The 12,500-nt window shown below is 35.0% G+C and overlaps 1 protein-coding gene and 1 pseudogene across 1 annotated transcript in view; one reads left to right on the top strand and one right to left on the bottom strand.

Moving 5' to 3' along the window:
* Positions 1–4,802: 4,802 nt before the first annotated feature.
* LOC106875368 (neuronal acetylcholine receptor subunit alpha-10) overlaps positions 4,803–12,500 on the top strand; it is a 93,358-nt gene continuing 85,660 nt past the window's right edge. Inside the window, exon 1 of the mRNA XM_014923462.3 lies at positions 4,803–4,993. The gene's annotated coding sequence lies outside the window, so the exon portion shown is untranslated. The remainder of the gene's footprint in view (positions 4,994–12,500) is intronic.
* Positions 8,762–9,095, bottom strand: LOC149133092 (PHD finger-like domain-containing protein 5A pseudogene; annotated as a pseudogene).

Genomic DNA, 12,500 nt, shown 5'->3' with positions numbered 1-12,500 from the left:
CACCCTCTCCCTCAGTATCCAACCCCCAAATATCATTGTTGTCATCTCTGCTATTGTCATCTTCGTTAGCATCATCATTGTAACCGTTTCAGTGGTCTTTATTCCAGTTCTTGACTTTCTGAGTTCAAGTCGTCTCTTTTCATTCTTCAGAGGTCGACAAAGTAAAAGACCAGTCGTCTGTCGGAGACAATTTAATTGAGCAAACCCACTCTCATCAAATGGTTCACCTACATATTGCTAGAAAGAGTTATGTGTGTGTGTGTGTGTGTGTGTGTGTGTGTGTGTGTGTGTGTGTGTGTGTGTGTGTGTGTGTGTGTGTGTGTGTGTGTGTATCTCGTTTACTTGTTTCAGTTATTTGTCTGCGGCCATGCTGGAGCACCACCTTTAGTCGAGCAAATCGACCCCAGGACTTATTCTTTGTAAGCCTAGTACTTATTCTATCGGTCTCTTTTGTCGCCAAGTTACGAAGACGTAAACACACCACCATCGGTTGTCAAGCGATGTTGGGGGGAGGGGGGGGGGCAAAAACAGATACACACTCACACACACACAAGCACACACACACACACACACACACACACACACACACACACACATATTTACGACAGGCTTCTTTCAGTTTTCCGTCTACCAAATCTACTGACAAGGCTTTGGTCGGCCTGAGGCTATAGTAGAAGACACTTGCCCAAGATGCCACGCAGTGGGACTGAACCCGGAACCATGTGGTTGGTAAGCAAGCTACTTACCACACAGCCACTCCTGCGTATATGTACGCATTGTATATGTATATATGTATCTATGTATATATGTATATGTTAGTATCTAAATAAAATCGAAATTTGAATTATCATTCTATTCAAGGTGGGTGAATTGACTATATAAACAGCTAAATGATTTTTTCAGTTGTGTAAATAATTATAATTAGTAATAAATGAAATGTTATACTATTAACTTAACCTTAATTCGATTAGATAAGTTTTGTATTTCTTTTCAATAAATTTGTTTTTCTTTTATTTATTGGTGATATAATTATTTTTATATAAATTAATTTATATAAATTAATTTTTGTTAGTTTATATTATAATAAACGTAAAGTTAATAATATAACGTTTATAATTTTAGTTTAACCTAAAACTTCGTTTAAATTGTATTTTAAACGAAAGATTCGTTAAGATAAGTTTTGCATTTAATATTTCTGTTAGTTTATATTCTAATAAACGTAAAGTTATTAATGTCACGTTTATAATTTTCGATAAGATAAATATTACATTTATTTTTAATAATATTGTTTAACATTTTCTATCTTGATATAATAAGTATTTTTATATAAATTCATTTGCTATTTATTGTAGGTTGATATATATACATTCATTTTATTCTTATTGTTGTATTTTGACCTGAAGATTAACTATATTTTTGAATAGAATTAATTTTCGATCGATTTAATCGATTTGATTATATTTTATTTTCTATTTGAAAATTTGGTTATGAAACACGTGTAGTCGTTTTATTATTTTATGATTATTACTTTGTATTTTATTATAGTTCTTTTTAGTGTATTCTAACACAAGGGTACATCTTAACGTGTGTGTGTGTGTGTGTGTGTGTGTGTGTGTGTGTGTGTGTGTGCATATGTGTGTGTAGTAAATGTAGAGAAAACCACAAACGAAGCCTGTAGCTCAGGTGTGTAAATATATTTCATTTTCTATCCAGAAAAGTCAATGAGATAAACATTTGAAGCTTCAAAGAATCTAGGAAGGCTAACGGACAATTTGGATTATTCCATGCTTAATATTTAATTCTACCAAATAGGTATGGAATCTCCAAAATGTTACTTTAATGGTTGCTAGTTTTACATCAGTTCACAAGTGACTTTAACACACACACACACACACGTATATATATATATATATATATATATATATATATATATATATATATATATAGACACATACAATATAAACTGTGCTAATAATAGTTAAAACAAAATTGTTGTAGCAATGAAAAGGAAACACAGTATTTCATATAAAATGTAAGCTAGGTGTATATATATATATATATATATATATATATATATATATGTATGTGTGTGTGTGTGTGTGTATATTTATATAAACAGGGTGCAATATAAAAATTTAGAATATAAAAGGAATTACAATATAAAATAATTTATTTATAGAGTATAAATATTTAAGAATATTAAAATATTGTGATCTATGAATTGTGTTGTATTTTAATTCCTTATATATTGTAAATTTTTATACTATATTGTAAATTTTTATACTGTGGTTGTTTTACATGTATCAAAATACACACACACACATGATGTTTGAGATATTGAGATTTATGTGTAATACTTATGTGTGTACAAACATACATATATACATACATACATACACTCACATATTTATGCACACATTTATGTATGTATGAACCGCTTTTTGTTGAACATGTTGCATTGAACACCTGACTATGTTCAGGTTTTAAAATTACCCAGGAAATGTGTTATAAGAATTAAATGCGTACCAAATGTAGAACAGATGGACAAATAATGAAAAATCTCACGAAACAAAGCACAAATGTGTTGTACTAAACTATTAGTTATCACTAGTAACATATTACAAAAACAGTAAGACTAAAAACTTCCTAATTGACTAAACTCCAAGAATAAATGTAGAGTGATCAAGGTAATTTATTAAAACTTGCCTGACAAGTGTGAGTTGCAAAATTTGTTATTCCAATAGTTACATTGACCTGACAAGTACAATATGCTCTAGTAAGCTCACTAGTGTTTGCTGTTCTCTGTTGGCACTCCGTCGCTTACGACGTCGAGGGTTCCAGTCGATCCGATCAACGGAACAGCCTGCTCATGAAATTAACGTGCAAATGGCTGAGCACTCCACAGACACGTGTACCCTTAACGTAGTTCTCGGGGATATTCAGCATAACACTGTGACAAGGCTGGCCCCTTTGAAATACAGGCACAACAGAAACAGGAAGTAAGAGTGAGAGAAAGTTGTGGTGAAAGAGTACAGCAGGGTTCGCCACCATCCCCTGCCGGATCCTCGTGGAGCATTTAGGTGTTTTCGCTCAATAAACACTCACAACGCCCGGTCTGGGAATCGAAACTACGATCCTATGACCGTGAGTCCACTGCCCTAACCACTGGGCTATTGCGCCTCCACTAAGCTCACTAGTAAGCTCTAGTATGCTCATGTATTTACAACTAGAAGTATTTGCTACACACTATACCACTTGCCACAAAACTAAGCTAAATAAGACAATATTAAGAGAAAATGCTTTTTAGAATCTTTTATAGATATAGATGATTATTAATGAAAACCAATACAGATATAGCATAAAGCTTCAATTAGCATACAACTAACAAATGTAAATCTGGTGATGTATAACACTAATGCTTTAATGGTCATATTATGGCTGGACACAGAGTGCGAGTGATAAAGAGTATGGTAAATAATAGAGAGTGAGATAGATTGATGGTGACAGAAGCAGAGAAAGAGAATTGTAGATCTAAAAGTTGAGTTATTTCTCGTAGTAAGTAATATTTTTGTAATCATTTATTGTGGATGTGTAACATTCTCTTTGGGATACAGATTTTGAAAATGAATTCGTTTTTTTTCTGAAGGACACACAGTTTCAGAGCCCTAATAAACAAATTTGATTCCTATTTGTTTATTATTATTACCATCACCATGATCATGATAATCATCATCATCACCATCACCATCATTATTATTAAGGTGGTAAGCTGGCAGAATTGTTAATATGCAAGTACAAACTGCATAGTGGTACTTTGTCTTTATGTTCTGAAGTCACCTTTCTGAGGTTACCTTTGCCTTTTACCCTTTAAAGGTTGATAAACTAAGTACCAGTCAACTGTTATCGAAAGATATTTTTGAGTTGATTCCTGTGTTCTTTCGTTTGCCTTGCTACTTGTCCGTCTGTCCTGTATGTCCACTTTTCTTCCAGCATTCACCCTTTCATCCCAATCACGTCTGTCGCATTACAACTCAGTGCTGCCTCCCCCTCCTCCCACACCCCCTCCTCCTCCTCCTCCCACACCCCTCCATCCACCGTCTTGGCCTGTTTCTTGCACTGAAGATCCATATTGTCATTACTGCTACCACCACCACCACCACAACCACCACCATCGTCGTCTTCATCATCATCATCATCATCATCATCATTATCGATATTCTGTTTATAAATATCGCAGTTGAAAGTGTGTTTGGTTGATTTTTTTTCACACAAACATATCTACTATACACCCTCCCTCATTCCCCCCCTCTCTCTCTCTATATATATATTATATATATATATATATATAATATAAATAATATATAGATATATGCATATATATATATATATACACACACATGCATGCATACATATATATATATATATATATATATATATATATACATATAAATAAACACACATACACACACACACACACATACATACATATACACACGCACATACGTCTTATATAGTGACATCCTGTTAGTCCTCATTTTCTTCACTCTGTCATCTTTCTCTCTCTTTGTTTCATTGTCTCTCTCATTCTCTTTCTCTCTCACTCTCTTAGTTTCTCTCTCTTTCCCACTCTCTCTCTCTATTTTTTCACTCTCACTTTCTATCCTAGTCTCTCCCCCCTCTCTCTCTCTCTCCCACTTTCTCTCTTACTCTTTCTCTCTTACTCTTTCTCTCTCTCCCTCTCTATCTGACATACTTTGTCTCCTCTGATCTTTCTCTACCTCTCTCCCACCCTCATAAACAACATTCACTTCACAATATTTTTGAAACTGCGACTCACAACTTAACAATTTGTCAATCTATCACCGCAGTTACTACATATCCAAACACATTGTTATACATACAGTTATAATATATACACATATAAGTTCATATACAGATTTCTACATTTGCACAAAGCCCAGTCGATGAGGATATGAGGTAGAAAAACGTAAAGGTAGGTGGAATGGATATGTAAGGATTTATCTAGTTTTATACATACATATATATATATATTTATATATATATATATATGTGTGTGTGTGTGTGTGTATATAATATATATATGTATATATATATATGCATGGATATATACATATATATATCTATGTATAAATATATATATATGGATATATATATATGGTTATATATATATGTACTTACATGTATAAATATATATACATGCTTCCCACATGATCCCCTGTATACACATGCTAGCCTATATACATGTAAACATATACACAAATATATATATAAGTCGATACACATACATGCATATCTATATATATATATAAGAATGTCACACAAGTCTTAGTGTGCATATCTGTGCATACATGTGCAGGTGTGAATATAAAATAAGTTAGTGTGAGTGTGTGTATATATGTATATATATATATATATATATATATAAACTACAAATGTATGTGTGTATCTATGTGTATATATGTATATAATACATATGTATATATATATATATATATATATATAAATAAATATATAGTATATATATATTTAGTATATATATATATATATATATATATATAAATGTATGTGTGCATGTATGTATGTATATACATACATATATATGTGTGTGTGTGTCTGTGTGTGTATATGTAAGCATGCACTCACACATACATTGATTGGTACACTATCTAATCTGAACAATTCCCACAAAGCAAAAGTTACATATTCAATATTATATGCATTTCAAACGCAAAGTTAGTTGCAGTATTAGCAGTAGTAAAAATGATAATAATAATAATAATAAATAATGATAATAATAATAATAATGATAATAATAATAATAATAATAATAATAATAATAATAACGATGATGATGATGATGAGTGTAGAACATTTGTTCTTTGTAAACAAGCCCGAAATTTAATTTTCTCCACAAAGCTGGCTTTTATAAGAGAACAACGTGCAATACGTATGTGTCAAGTTATATGTTTGTGTGCGTGTGTATGTATATGTGTGTGTATGCATTATATATATATATATATATATATATATATATATATATATATATATGTTACTATTTATAAATACACATACATATAAATAAATATGTACATACCTTTATATATATATATATATATATATATATATATATATATATATGTGTGTGTGTGTGTGTGTATATGTATATATGTGTGTGTATATATATATATATATATATATATATATATAATGTTGATGCAGTATATATGACATGTGCATTGCTATAAGTAATAAAGTTCAACATTGTGTATATAGTACTTGCTATGATATATTGTTGTGGTAAATATCTCTCTTTCTCTCTCTGTATTTATATATTGTTGTATATTTTTATGTTGTACTTACTGGATGCAATATACTTTTCACTCTCTCTTTATATATGTGTGGGTGTGTGCATGCGTGCGTGGGTATATGTATACATACACACACATATATACATATATATGTATGCATATATATATTTATATATATATATATATATATATATATATATAAATACACACACATACACGTATATACCTACATACATACATACATACATACATTTATATATATATATATATATATATATATATATATATATATATATACACGCACATATATTATTTGTAAATATGAGTGAATTTGGTGTATACAATGTCATATTAAAAATTTGATGTATATACACTGTCAAACAAGTATTATTATTATTACTCTTATTATTATTAGTGAGAACATTATTATTAATATTATTCCAGTGGATTGGTAGAATTTATACATATATAAACACAAACACGCTCACACACACACACACACACACATACACACACACACACACACACAGTCACATAATCATATATGTATTGTGAGACTCAGTGAAACATTACGTTTCTGGACTTTGTTGTTCAATGTTTTATAGCAATTTCTTCATATGTCTTTGAGTTGGAATGCTTCATATTATTGCAGGAATTGTTAATTCTGGATGTGTACGCATTCCTACAATTAACAACCCTTAACTGTGAAGTATAAAAGGGAGACTGGTTTCTGTTCACTCTGTTAAAAGAAAGCTATTTGAGTTGTCCACTTGTTGTTTGTTGGCACTCCGTCGCTTACGACGTCGAGGGTTCCAGTTGATCCGATCAACGGAACAGCCTGCCCGTGAAATTAACGTGCAAGTGGCTGAGCACTCCACAGACACGTGTACCCTTAACGTAGTTCTCGGGGATATTCAGCGTGACACAGTGTGACAAAGCCGACCCTTTGAATTACAGGCACAACAAAAACAGGAAGTAAGAGTGAGAGAAAGTTGTGGTGAAAGAGTACAGCAGGGTTCGCCACCATCCCCTGCCGGAGCCTTGTGGAGCATTAGGTGTTTTCGCTCAACAAACACTCACAACGCCCGGTCTGGGAATCGAAACCGCGATCCTATGACCACGAGTCCGCTGCCCTAACCACTGGGTCATTGCGCCTCCACTGAGTTGTCCACTAAGGGGCTGAATACAATGAATGATTTTGTGCAGGTTAAATGCATATATATATATATATATATATATATATATATATATATATATATATATATACGACAGGCTTCTTTCAGTTTCTGTCTACCAAATCCACTCACAAGCCTTTGGTCGGCCCGAAGCTATAGTAAAAGACACTTGCCCAAGGTGCCACGCAGTGGGACTGAACCCAGAACCATGTGGTTGGTAAGCAAGCTACTTACCACACAGCCACTCCTGCGCCTTTAATACCATAGAACGTTACTGCTATACATACATACACACACACACACACACACACACACACACACACACACACACACACACACACATATATATATGTATGTAAATCAGTTCACTTTGAGGATGGCCAAATGGACGGACCCTGATGAAGCTGCACCGACAATATTGCAAGGATGCATTTGCAGCAGTAGTGAGTAGTCACTGCAGCAGAAACGCATGTAGGTCATCATAATATGCTGTATATAACTATAAAATAAAGAGTACATGGAATTATCCATCAGGAGTATTCACAGAGTGACTAACAACTAAATGTAGATACCCATGTTAAATACTGGTCATTGTGGTTAGCCGTTAACTGGATTATGATTGAGAGCTAATACACACCAGTAGTCAAGTGGGGGTGGGGGTGGTGGTGGTGGTGGTGAGGGGCTAACACAGACCGACACACACACATGCACACACACATATATATATATGAAGGGCTTCTTTCAGTTTCTATCTTGCAAATCTACTTACAAGGCTTTGGCTGACCTGAGGCTATAGTAGAAGACATGCTCAAGGTGCCACACAGTGGTACTGAACCTAGAACCATGTGGTTCGGAAGCAAGCTTCCTGCCACACAGCTATGATGCCACTAGTTTGTTATGAACAGAGTCAGCAGCTTGTTTAGGCTCGAAGGTCTGGGTATTTCTAGTCGAAAACACACGTCCCAGAATCCCTTATATCAATAACTGAGTGTGTTATGAACACATTGTCATTGTAAAAAAGAAAAGTTGTTATACTGTGACATACATAACAGTGATTAGCATATTTGATTGAAATCAGCAGGAATGTATTAAGAATGAATATGCAAGCCATTGTTTCATATCTCACTGTATATAATGCAAATAATGATTTTTTTATTTAGTACAACGCTATCTAAAGAACACTGCTTCTGTCTCATTCGATCTTTGCATATATGAATATATATACATATATAATGATAAAATAAAAAGATGTAAGTCCTATCTTTTCTTGAATCCATATTTTTCCCTTTCATAGAAACGATCTATCTTTGCACTTCCAAGATTCACAATTTTAGGGCAGCCATCTCTGTTTTTCTATCACGGTAAATTCTTTGCAATAATAAGCATCAGATTGATACACCTGGTCCCCCCCAAATGACACAGCATCCTTGATACGAGCCATAATTGCATTCCTCACAGATATGCACCAATGTGCATGGTCGAACATAAGAATCACATATTACACGTTTACCACATGTTTTTTACAAAGTCTTCCAATAACAATATCAGGTTGTTTTTGGCGAAAAACTAAAACTGGATGATGTTTTGCCATGAGACTGAAGCTCTCTCTTTCTATATATAAAACCATCAGAACATTTGTGCAGTACTACAGAACACTTCTATAGCACTACACACCACTGTCACAACACTAGAGAACACTACAACAGTACCGTAGAATACTACTTTAATACCATAGAACGTTACTGCTATAATATACCACAACAGCAATATAACAACAAAACACTACAACTTTACCAAAGAACAGTACAACAACAACATCACAGAATACTCTCTCTTTTACTCTTTTACTTGTTTCAGTCATTTGACTGCGGCCATGCTGGAGCTCCGCCTTTAGTCGAGAAATCGACCCCAGGACTTATTCTTTGTATGCCTAGTACTTATTCTATCGGTCTCTTTTTGCCGAACCGCTAAGTTACGGGGACGTAAACACACCACCATCGGTTGTCAAGCGATGGTGGGGGGAGGGGACAAATATAGACACACAAACACACATACATATATATATATACACATATATACGATGGGCTTCTTTCAGTTTCCAACTCTACAGGACACTATTGGAACATTACTGTAGCGTCACATCACGTTAATACTACACCACATAAAAACTCTTTGATTATATATTTGCTCAATCAGGGTTGGCCTGGGGCTAAACAACAACAAACTACCTACCTACACATATATATATATATATATATATATATATATATATATATATATATATATATATATATATATATATGCATAGGAGTGGCTGTGTGGTAAGTAGCTTGCTTACCAACCACATGATCCTGGGTTCAGTCCCACAGCGTGACACCTTGGGCAAGTGTCTTCTACTATAGGTTCGGGCCGACCAAAGCCATGTGAGTGGATCTGGTAGACGGAAACTGGAAGAAGCCCGTCTTATATATATATATATGTGTGTGTGTGTGTGTGTGTGTGTGTGTGTGTGTGTGTGTTTGCGTGTCTGTGTCTGTCCCCACAACATTGATTGACAACCGATGCTGGTGTGTTTACGTCCCCGTAATTTAGCGCTTCGGCAAAAAAAGGCCGATAGAATAAGTACTAGGCTTAAAAAGAATAAGCTCTGTGGTCGAATTGCTCGACTAAAGGCGGTGCTCCAGCATGGCCGCAATGAAATGACTGAAACAAGTAAAAGAATAAAAGAATACACACACAAAACACACACACATGCATATATATATATATATATATATATATATATATACGCACGCACATACATATACACATATACATATATGCACACCTACATGCATAGAGAGAGAGAGAGAGTCTGTGTGAGAGGATGGTGATGTTAATTGTTATTGTTGTGGTTGTGGTGGTAGTGGTGGTACTGGATGGTGGTGGTGTTGGTGGTGGCGCTCATCAAAGATTGTAGGGACACCATGACAGGTGGTTGCCTGGAGCAACTAAAGCGGTGGGGGCCAATGTCAATAGGAGTCGGATGTGTGTGAAGATGGCTGTTAGAACAGCTGGTGATGTCTGCGAAAGATGACGTGATTGGAAAAAAACAACAACAACTACAACAATTGCAACAACAACAACAATAAGAACAGTAACAACAGCAGCAACAACATCACGAGCAGCAGTAATGACATCAATAAAGAAAGCATTGATAAGGACAAGAATAACAAATCCCCCCCCCCCCCCCCTGCCCACTGTTTCTTCACCAAAACACTTCTGGTCACTGTCCATAACATACTACTACTACTGCTGCTGTCGCTGCTAACGTTACTGGTACTACTACTACTACTACTACTACTACTCATACTGCTACCACTAATACCACCACCACCACGACCACCTCTAAAACCGCTTCGAATAATGGATCATCTATAGGTAATATTTATTCGATCAATGAGACTATCTGATGTACCATTAAAGCTGTGGAAGTGGCCGAGTATTCCTGAGAAACAGGTCCGGACGGTTTACCCTTAATGGAATTCTTTGCATGTGTATGTGTGGAGCATGCACACTCACACTCACACACACACACACACACACACACACACACACACATACACAAACACACAGGCAGACACACGCAGATACAGATATGCATAAGTTACTGAATAAATATATTCTGCCACACAAATAAAATGAAACACAAAGGCGAGCAAAAACATGTGAATACGGGAACAACGGGGAAGGGTGAGTACTGGAGTGAGAAATGGAGAAAGAGCGAAGAGGAAGGAGATTAGAAAGAAGGAAGGAAGTAAGGAAGGAAGTGGAGGGTCTGAAACCGTTAGAAACCACACAAGTGGCTCTGGTTTATGGCCTTTTCTGTATTGATTTGTATGTTGTTGGTATGGACGTGTGTCGTTCAAGACAAAATAGCATTTTGAGAGGAGAGGAACTTCCAGAATAACTGTCCTTAGGTAGAGAAAACGATAAATGTGAATATACATATATATATATATATATATATATATATATATATATAAGTAGCTTGCTTACCAACCACATGGTCCCGGGTTCAGTCCCACTGCGTGGCAACTTGGGCAAGTGTCTTCTACTATAGTCTCGGGCCGACCAAAGCCTTGTGAGTGGATTTGGTAGATGGAAACTGAAAGAAGCCCGTCGTATATATGTATATGTATATATATATATATATATATATATATATATATATATGTGTGTGTGTTTGTGTGTGTTCCCCCTACATCGCTTGACAACCGATGCTGGTGTGTTTATGTCCCCGTAACTTATCGGTTCGGCAAAAGAGACCAATATAATAAGTACTAGGCTTCCAAAGAATAAGTCCTAGGGTCGATTTGCTCGACTAAAGGCGGTGTTCCAGCATGGCCACAGTCAAAAGACTTAAACAAGTAAAACATATATATATATATATATATATATATATATATATATATATATATATATATATATATATACTAGCAGAGACACTCGGCGTCGCTCCGGATTAAAATGGTATAGTTTATTTATATATATATATATATATATATATTACAGTTATGTTAAAACAGGTGAATCGGGAAAGTGCAGCATTGACGACAAAACATTTGTGGAGTAAATGATGGTTTAATTCGACTAATCGACATGTAATACATCGGAAGATTGGAGGATTCCAAGTGCTAACCTATCATGGAAAATTGGGGGGTGAAGGTATGTAATTTTCTAACCCACCGAAAAGCTCAGTGGAATACTCTCCTTTGTGGCGGTCAGCGCTACGTCTAACACGACCCGTCGTATGGTTGACAGTCAAATGAATGGAGGTGTAATGCAGATATTCTAGGTAAATGGGTACATTCTAGAAATAGGTTGCAATGGGAGACGGTAAGGAGCTGGTAGTGCTTGCAATCTTACCTTACTGCCCGAGCAGCACATGCCATTAGTTTTATTTGGAAATTTGAAAGCTTTTCAGAAACGACAATTTGAGTGTAGCGCACCATTT

Source organism: Octopus bimaculoides, chromosome 12 (genome assembly GCF_046866305.1).
Source record: "Octopus bimaculoides isolate indiv1 chromosome 12, ASM4686630v1, whole genome shotgun sequence".
Classification (NCBI taxonomy): Eukaryota; Metazoa; Mollusca; class Cephalopoda; order Octopoda; family Octopodidae; genus Octopus; species Octopus bimaculoides.
This window is presented reverse-complemented; position numbering and strand designations above follow the sequence as displayed.